Source organism: Nerophis ophidion, linkage group LG02, assembly GCF_033978795.1.
Source record: "Nerophis ophidion isolate RoL-2023_Sa linkage group LG02, RoL_Noph_v1.0, whole genome shotgun sequence".
Lineage (NCBI taxonomy): Eukaryota > Metazoa > Chordata > Actinopteri > Syngnathiformes > Syngnathidae > Nerophis > Nerophis ophidion.
The window spans coordinates 41,448,649-41,458,919 of record NC_084612.1 but is presented as its reverse complement, the minus strand read 5'-3'; the positions used below and the strand labels follow the sequence as shown (position 1 = coordinate 41,458,919).

Genomic DNA, 10,271 nt, shown 5'->3' with positions numbered 1-10,271 from the left:
TCCTTGTTCTATTGTTCTGTCATCATTTGCTTCAAAACATCCACGATAGTGGCTGTATCTAAGCAGACTGCAATAACAGAGTCTCTACCCCCATGGTTGAGAAGTGCCTGGAAAGACTTGTGGTAAAACACATCAAGGCTGCTCTTCCACCCACTCTGGACCCTCATCAGTACACTTACAGAACCAACAATTCGAAAAATGACGCTATCTCCATCCCCCTCCACACAGCACTGCTCCACCTGGACAAAAACAGGTACATATGCAAGGTTGCTGTTTGTAGATTACAGTTCTGCTTTTAATACCATTCTCCCAAGCAGACTGTTTAACAAAATGTCTGACCTCAGCCTGTACCATAACATGCATATGAATACAGGACTTTTTAACCAACCGACGACAGTCAGTCAGGATGGGCTCCCACCACTCCTCCTCCATGTCTCTGAGTACCGGCGCCCCACAGGGCTGTGTCCTCAGCCCTTTCCTTTACTCACTGTACACACATAACTGCATGCCGACACAGCACCAACGCCACCATTACATTTGAAGATGATACAGCACCAATGGGCCTGACAGTATACAGGGGGGAGGTCCACAGGCTGTAGTGTACAGTAAATGCCTAAACACCAGGAAGACAAGGGGATAATAATAGACTTCAGGAGGAAAAAGAGCGACCACCCGCCCCTGAAGATATACAGGGAAGGTATAGAGAGGGTGTCAACATTAAAATTTCTGGGCACAAATATTTCATAGGACATTACTTGGGGGAAGAGCGCTAACTGCCTGGTTAAGAAGACACGGCAGAAATTGTACTTCCTCACGGTGTTCAGGAGGTACAGCCTGTCACAACATCTGTCTAAAGTGTCCTGACTTATGGCATCCTGGTCTGGTGTGGCAGAAACACTTCAAAACAGACAAAAATTCAAGATTCAAGATTGTTTATTGTCATATGAACAGTTAAACAGACAGTTTGCCGTACAATGAAAATCTTACTTTGCTAGTCCACCCTTCAACAAGTCACAAGGTACTTAACTAAAAATAAACATAAAATAAAAATGTATATACAAGGCACAGTAAGTAACATAACATTATTGCACATTCTGATTGACAGTCAACAGTATAAATATGAAAGTGACCTTGGTTCACAGCAGCAGTTAAAAGTGTCTTTAGTGACCAAAGGTGAAAAGTGTCTACAGTGATGTTTCACAGTTCGGGTGTGGTCAAGGTAGCTGTCTTTGACAGCTACCTTGACAAAAGACAAAAGTAAAAAACGGGGGCGGGGGGAGCTAGCATTCACAAGTTAGCATCCACAAGCCTGATGGCCTGTGGGTAGAAACTGTTTGTCAGTCTCGTATTCCTGGATTTCAGGCTCCTGTATCGTCTGCCTGATGGTAGGAGGTTGAAGAGACTGTGCTGGGGGTGTGTACTGTACTTAATGATGTTGTGTGCTCTCCTGGTGGCCCTGGTAGGGTACATTTCCTGTAGTGAGGGGAAGGCTGCTCCTTATTTGTACTGAGCAGTTCTAATCACTCGCTGGAGTGCCTTCCTGTCCTTAGCAGTTGTTGAGACGCACTTTCAGTGCCGTCTCACCCGGGCCGGGAGCAGGAAAACAATTCGAGGAGGCAGGAGTTGAGTCGTGTAGAAGTATTTTATTTAACGCAGTCTGCAGAGAGCGGAGATCGTATAGTACACTTGAACAGTAGTACCAGGAAAACCCAAAGCGATCTGTCTGAGAGTTTGTTGTACAGCAGCTTATATACCCTGTGCCAGTAGTTATCTGATTGGTCAGTCTACTGACTGACGTCAGTTGCTATGTGTCTCGTGTCTAGGAACCACTCTTGGTTTCCTGTTAAATTGGTTGTTGCTCAAGCATCTGTTTCCTGTATGTGCAGTGTTTGCTTGGTTTCCTGTTAAGTTCGTTATTGCTCAAACATCTGTTTCCTGTAGGTGCAGTGTTTGGCACACTGAGCCAAATTGAGGTCAGGACGTTTCCTGTATGTTTGGTCCACTCTGAACTCTCAGACAACTCTGAACTCTCAGACATGAGGCTTTGTACACTCATTAATCCCCCTTTTGATCTCTATTAAAGAGATCACAAATCAAAACATCGTATACTATGTGAAAATTCGACTAAGTACTAATACTTAGTGGCACCTTAAACTTGAGTTGTACCCGTGATGGACAGATGTATCAGGGCCCAAAGAAAGACCATGAGTGCCCCGAACCAACAGAGAATAAGGAGGTCGATGGTTGTCATGATCTTCTTGGTCTCTCGACGAATCTGGTTGGTGGTTTGGCACACCACGTGTAGGAGAGGAGCGCTATTTCACCTCCTCCCACAGGGATTTTGGGTAGACTACCTCACCCTGATGCCACCAGGGGATTATTCTGCCCCTTGTTGATTGGTGGTCTTCTCCCATTGTTGTTGTTCACGTAACTCGGTACGTGTCCCTCTCAACGTGCGTGCAGGGGCGTCCGACGCTGCACACTGGCTCCAGTGGAACCACGTGTCTCCCTTGCCGTTCAGCCGAACAGCATGCGAGGTGCGTTCAGTCACTCGATATGGACCCGTCCACCTGGGTTCGGTCCACTTTCGCTTGAGCACCTTCAGTAGGACCCACTCTGTGCTTGGTGGAGTCGCTGTGTCTTCCTTGTTTCTCTCCCCCACCTGCTTGGCATACTCTGCAACAAGGGCTTGTAAAGCATGGAAATACTGCGTGTGGGTTAATGACTGATCATCACCTTTGATTCCAATAAGCTTGGACTGGGGCCCTGGAAACCTCCTGCCTGTGGTCAGCTCAAAGGGAGTAAAGGCCGTGCTTTGGTTTTTGAGCTTCGAACAGACATGAGGGCAAGGGGTAGCGCATCTAGCCAATTCATTTTGGTCTGTGCACAGATTTTTGCCTATTTAGATTTGAGTGTTTGGTTCATTCTTTCAACCTTTCCTTGGGATTGTGGGTGGTAGACCGAACCAAACCTGTGTTTCAACCCCAGCATTTCTTCAACCTTTTGCAGATCATGGTTTTTGAAATGTGTACCATTATCTGATCGGATTTTCTCAGGAAAACCATGTCTGGGGATATACTGGTTTACCAAAAACTTCACCACTGTCTTACTGTCTTCCCTTTTTGTAGGGAGTACCTCTGGCCAACCTGAATACGCATCCACACATACCAACATATACCTGTACCCTTTTACTGAATTCACCATATCTGTGTAATCAACGATGATTTCTTTCCCTGTTTTCGTCTCGAGAGGGAAACGTCCAGGATGCGGTCTGACTGTTGGTCGTGCATTATACATGGTGCATTCAGGGCAAGTATGTACATGATATTTACACATATCTTTCAAAAATGGGTCCCACCAATTTTCGAGGTTTCTCTGCATCTGTGCAGCCCCGACATGTCCCACTCCGTGCGCCTCAGTTAGTGCTATGTTTTTTATTCCAGGTGGTAGCACAATCCGTCAAAACATCCTTTAATACCTGATTAAGTAGGCCAGGGGATAGAGCAAATCCCTGAGGAAGACGAGAATAGGTCAGTTGGACCCCTCGGTAGGTGAAGGCAAAAATGTTTCTACATTCGTCGGCTAGTGGTAGGCCGGAAAATGCATTAGCGAGGTCGATACAGGTGAACCATTGGTGGCGAGGATCAAGATTAGTCAACGCAACGTAAAGGTTGGGAACTGGGATGGTTTGCGTGCATAACGCAGAGTTAATGGCCCTAAGGTTATGAACCATGCGATATTTACCAGTGCCCTTCTTTTCAATGGGCCATATGGGAGTGTTCCATTCCGAGGATGTTTCTACCAACACCCCCTTTTCAAATAGACCTTCAATGGTATCTGCAATGCCGATTTCGGCGTCTTTTTTACTTGGGTATTGGGGAACCCACACTGGGTTGTTATTTTTCAGCTTGAAAGCAACTGGGGGGCAGTCGACTAGGCCAACATCCGTGGGCCCAGTGGACCATAGTGAGTCAGGCAGTGAATCTAACAACAATGCTGCTTCGGGGTGATCTGTTTTCTCTCGGCCATGGGGGCGGGAGATTTGAGCGTGTTGAAGGAGAGCGTGGTCAGTGCAAGAAACCTATATTTTGTAGATTTGAGTTGCGGGTGAATACCACAACGAAGAGCCAACCCTCTGCCAATCAGTTTGCAGTTGTGCTGTTTTAACTATAGAACCCAGCTCTTTGGCTTGGTGCTCTGGATGTAAGGCTAAAGACACATGGGGGGAAGCCTCGTCACTCATCATGTACCACTGTAGTTGTTCTGGGGTGAGAGAAACTTCTGCCGCTACACCTATGGGAGCCACATAAATGTTATTAGTGGAAAGAGCACAATTAGTTCCCTCTATGTCCCTGCTAAACTGTTCCTCATACCACTGTGTATCCTCTCTATCATAAAACAATGTCATATGAGGAGGGTCAGGAGGGACCACATAGGGGTGTATTTGGGAGATCCAGGGTTTCCAAGTAAGGTAAGCCGACAGGATTCCACCTTTATCACTAGTTTCACTGCGTAGGAGACCCCAGTAGATGTCAGCCGATCTGTCTGCAACTGGCTGAATCATGTATTGGCTTGAATGTGAAGACTCAATACTGGCGCAGGGTAGAGATGTTCCATCAGGGAATGAGACTGTTAGTCCGTCAGGCGAGCAGAGAATAGTAGCCCCCAATCGAGTCAGGAGGTCTCTCCCCAGCAGGTTGGAAGGTACTTCAGGGGAGTAGATGAAAGGATGCAACACAGTCTGATTGCCAAGCCTTGTTGTGAGAGGCTTGGTGTAAGGCAGCAACCCCAGAGAAACCCATGACTGTTATGACTTCTGATGAAAGCAGCTTCTTTTCCACAGTCTTGATAGTGGTCGGTAGCACCAGTATCCACTAAGAAAGGCAGCAAGTCCTGATTTACTGTCACTGACAGCACCGGTTCTGCCGTAAGGTGCTGTCCAGGGCTTCTCTGTGGGGCGTGTCACTCAGTGTCTTGCCACAAGGGGAACTGTGGTGCGGGTCCTCTCCCTTGAGACTGAGGAGGGTGTGTTCCTCCCCGGTTCTGAACTCCTCCTCTCTGTGGAAACCCTCCTTGTGCAGGGTTATATGGGCACTCCCTCACCCAATGGGAGGAGTCCCCACACAGGAAACAGCCTTGGTTTCCTCCTTGAGGCCTTCCCCCGGAAAACCCTCTCCTTCCTCCACCCCGTGGGCCTCCCCTTCCCCTATTTTGTCCTCCCCCTCTTCTGAAATGTGGCGTCCCAGGCTCCTGAACGTTATCGCCGTCCCACTGCTGTACAGTTTGAGACATAACCTTGATCTGATCTTTCTTGCCCTTCTTTTTGTCGTTTAAGTCATCTCTAGCTTTGGCTAGTTGTAATTTCAGTAATTGTGCCTGCAAATCTGCTTTGTCTTTCTCATCTTGTTGTGTTTTGTCTTGAGCCGTGGTAAGGTGATGAACGAGATGCTTCTCCCATGTACAAAGTTGACATCCTAACATGTCAGGGTTACTTTTCATGGCTGTTTGCACTGACTCAGGCACTCCACTCAGAACTGCTTGTCGGAACCACTCGGCCTGTGACCCAGTGTTACCGGGGAACTGGCCGGTTTGATTGGTCCAGGCCTCTTTGGCTTCACATAAAAACTGCCTGGGGTTTTGTTTGGGGTCCCATCTAATTTTAGGCATAACGGCTGAATTAGGCAGTGGGAAATGACTACGCATTGCAGCACCAAGAGCAGTGCATAGTTGGGTGAATCTGACCTCATCGGACAGTGTTTGAGTTTTTGCGTCCGTCTCTACATCTCTAAGATTAGTCTGGGTCATGCACCGAGCAGCAACAGCGCGGAAATCTCCCAATGCCAGAGTGTGACCGGCTGTTAAGGTGTCTAATTTATTCATCCACAGCCCTCCTCCATCGGTTACAGGAGGTAATTTATCTACCATTGCTTGCACATCACCAAAAGAGAATGGTTTACACCTGGCTACTTGTCCCTGAGCTGTGGGCACAAGTGGGTACGCAGATGCAACATGCCGGCCAGACCTCAGGTTATATGGGTGCATATCTGCAGTAGGGTCTTCTGCTCTTTTCTTTCTTAATAATTCAGCCACCGGAGCAATTAGCTCTCGGCGTTGTCGACGTTCTTCCCGCTGCCTGTTTAACACACCCATCGCTTCCTCTACTGTTCCTTCATTTTGCTAAAGCAGGCTTGTCAACAGATGTCGGCTATCATGACCTTCCGTCGAAGCCTGATCCAACTGGTTCACTTCGACATCTAATTGTATCAAGATATCTTGCTCTTTATCTGCTTCCCACTGTCCTATACCTCTAAGGGAAGCAATACCACTTAACTGTTTTTTAGCGCTTTCTACCTGGTCTTGGAGGAAAGTTTTCCTTTCTGCAGCTTGTCTTTCTGCCTCTTGTGAAAACCTTTCTTGTTTTTCTTTAAATCTCTCTCTGAGTTGTCTATCCATAAATTCAGTGTACCCAGCCTCCTCGGACTCAGTTACTACAATAGTTTGAGGTGGTTTACCTACAGCTGATAAGGGAGGAGCCGGTGGAAACGGCAGTGAGACCATCGCAGGTGTAGAGGATTTAATGGAGCGCAGCGAGATTTTGTCCGAGCTACATTCTTTGTCGGTTACGTGACCGCCAGGCGGATCAATGTTCAGTGTGCCTTTTTCAATGTAAAATGTGGGATACATGCCGTGGTTTGGAGGCGCATAGGGTGGAGGACATGTGGGGACATGAGGTGCAGTTACCGATTTGGAGTGAAGCTCCTTTTGGTGCAGATGTTTGGTGCTTTGCCAGCAGATCAACAGTTCAGCCCACTCCCGTCGCCCCTTCTCCCAGTCGCGCTCCTTTTTCCTCCAACTGGACTTCTGCAACAAACCTGCAATCTTTCCCTGCTCTTCCGCTTCATCTCTCTTTATAGCTGCTGTGTTCATCTTATCAAGTATCAATTTTCCTAAGGGCCCTATATGTTTCAATGTTTTCCCCATGTCCTGAATAAGTTGTTCTAATTTTTGTTTTGCTTTTGTTACTTTCTTCTCTTTATCTGTTGGCTTTGATGTGGCAGCTAGGGCATTAGCTGTGAATCCAATTTGGGTCAATAGGGTGACATATGGGCTGACCGGGCCCCATCCATCATCATCTATTTCTCTATCAAACTCTCCTTCCATTTTTTAACTAGACTCTGAGCTCCACAGTTTTATTGCGACAACAATCTTCCCGGAGATAGCTGCGTTAGCCCACTGCGGTTCTCTGAGAGACAAGCTTCTAGGCCGGCCCTAAAGGTCGGTCCGGTCTCCCACTGGGTGTCCTATCACAAGAATCACAGCATTTACTCCAAAGATAAGATTTCTCGCTTATCAACTGGGTGATTTAGCCCTCGCTGCGTGTTTGTTGGTCAGATATGGACGGTTTTCACCGCCCACCCCGCCCTAAACTGTAGCAAATGAACGACGTTCGTTGGCACCGTTAGGTATCCCGTCAGTTCATCAGCCGCAGACCCAGCACACAACGAGTATTCACACAACGATTTACTCAGAGTCTTATTCTCCCCACTTCCCTTCTTACCTCAACAACACTTAAAATACACACACAAAGTTAGTGTCACATGCACATTCGATACCCACACAGTATTTTCTTTAGCTTAAAGTTGTGTTATCGAAAGACTACTCAGTCTCTGTTTTCAACTGCAGTTTCCTTCGACTGTATTTTTCTTCTCCCCTCGTTTTTCCCACGTAAAATAACCTATTTTGTTGTTTTGAGGAGTTTTATACAGCGATATTTCAATTTCTCCAAGGTTTATAAACCTATTTTCCCAAACGTTTTTGGAGTTTTCATATTGTAACAACAACTAGAATTTAGGGACCTCAACCCCCGGGACTCTAACCCAGCCGCGGTACTAACCGCTCCTGGACCCCGTCGGATCTCAGGTGGAGTTACGCCACTCTCGAGGTTACTGTGTATTCCTCCTGTTTCGAAGTTATTTACACTTCTACTGACTCTTTTAGTTTTTATGTTTTCTTACAAGTACATAGGACAGGACACTATTTTAGTAGTTTCCAATATGCAGAATTTGTTTTAACAGGTTTCTGCTTACCTTATTTGTAAGTGCCGGCTACTGTCTTTGTCCTTTGTCCATGAAGAAAATTTTTAGGTCCGAATGGTCCTCTCGATGTTCTCCTCACAACTCCCTCGATCCCGGACGAGCCCCCAAATTGTTGAGACGCACTTTCAGTGCCGTCTCACCCGGGCCGGGAGCAGGAAAACAATTCGAGGAGGTAGGAGTTGAGTCGAGTAGAGGTATATTATTTAACGCAGTCTGCAGAGAGCGGAGATCGTATAGTACACTTGAACAGTAGTATCAGGAAAACCCAAAGCGATCTGTCTGAGAGTTTGTTGTACAGCAGCTTATATACCCTGTGCCAGTAGTTATCTGATTGGTCAGTCTACTGACTGACGTCAGTTGCTATGTGTCTCGTGTCTAGGAACCACTCTTGGTTTCCTGTTAAATTGGTTGTTGCTCAAGCATCTGTTTCCTGTATGTGCAGTGTTTGCTTGGTTTCCTGTTAAGTTCGTTATTGCTCAAACATCTTTTTCCTGTAGGTGCAGTGTTTGGCACACTGAGCCAAATTGAGGTCAGTACGTTTCCTGAATGTTTGGTCCACTCTGAACTCTCAGACAACTCTGAACTCTCAGACATGAGGCTTTGTACACTCATTACAGTGCAGTTTCCATACCAGACCGTGATTGAGCTGGTAAGGACACTCTCAACCGTACTTCTATAGAAGTTGCTGAGAATTTTGGGTGGCATGCCAAATTTTCTCGGCTTTCTTAGGAAGTACAGTCACTGTGGGCTTTCTTTATTGTTTGTTGGGTGTTGTGATCCCAGGTGAGGTCCTCGCTGATGTGGGTCCCGAGGAATTTAAAGGTTTTCCCGCTGTCCACCTTTGTCCCCCCTATGTACAGAGGTGTGTACTGTGCACTCCTTCTCCGTGGGTCAATAATCATCTCCTTGGTCTTGTCTGTGTTCAAGGAGAGATTATTATCCTGAAACCAGGCCACCAGTTCCGCTACCTCCCTTCTGTATGCTGCCTCAGCTCCCCCAGTGATCAGTCTGACGACCATAGTGTCATCTGCAAACTTGATGATACTGGTGATGTTCTGGAAGGCCACACAGTCGCATGTGAAGAGGGTGTACAGTAGGGGGCTCAGCACGCAGCCTTGGGGGGTCCTTATGCTTAGAACCTGTGTGCCTGACGCCTGGTTGCCGATTTTAACTGACTGGGGCCGGTTTGTGAGAAAGTGCAGGACCCAGTCACAGAAGGTTGGTTTCAGACCAACAGTAGGAGTTTAGCAGTGAGTTTTTGTGGGATGACCGTGTTAAAAGCAGAGCATGAGTCGATGAAAATGTCTTGCAAATGGTGATAAAAGCTGCTAGAAAAATAATAAACACAAACTTGCCAACCCTTGAATGTATTTTCACCTCCCGTTGTCTCAAAAAAACAGACATTATCCTAAAGGAGACAACCCACTCTGATCACCAATTGTTCAACCATCTCCCCTCAGGGAGGCTCTTACAGGGAGTTACACAATTTTATTGTCAAGCCATCAACAAACTAAATAATGAAATAAAAACTGGCCTGAGATATACATTTTAGTATCTTTTTAACACATTTTACCATCATCTTAATTTACTTTACTGTCTTTTTATACAGAAAATTGCTTATTTTACGATCACTGCAAATTTCTGAGTGCTTAACATGCGTGTGTGGTGTGTGTATATGGAATTTATTTTGTTTCTTGATGGCTGCTGTTTTTGTGCATGCGTGTTTCATGTGTGCACTTTGTGCTTTAAACTGAATCTCGTATGACATTTATGACAATAAAAGGAATCTAATCTAATCTAGAAAACTCATGCATTCACATGAAGATCATGCATACTCCGCACAATTCTTGGCTGTGAAGTTGTACTGTATATTTCTGTACTATACAACAAAATCTGGGCGTCCAAAGCAACACCTTTTGTTGCTGCTTCTGACTCACTGATGATGTCGTACAAGTGGCTGTATTATTGCAGTTGACGTGCCTGAGAGTGTACCACACGGGTTTCTAGAGACAACTTTGTATTTTGAAGTAGCTGCCAGCCAGCAATTTGGATGACTGTTTCTGAAACAGGGACAAGAGGCTATCAGGGACTTTAGCTACACAACCACAAGCAGATGGCGTTATGTATATTCACACACAAGCACACATTAGCATCGACATGAAATACAAAAGATTG

At 46.2% G+C, this 10,271-nt stretch overlaps 1 pseudogene; it reads right to left on the bottom strand.

Moving 5' to 3' along the window:
- Window positions 1–1,067: 1,067 nt before the first annotated feature.
- LOC133540899 (uncharacterized protein K02A2.6-like) lies at window positions 1,068–3,506 on the bottom strand (annotated as a pseudogene).
- Between the last annotated feature and the right edge of the window lie 6,765 nt (window positions 3,507–10,271).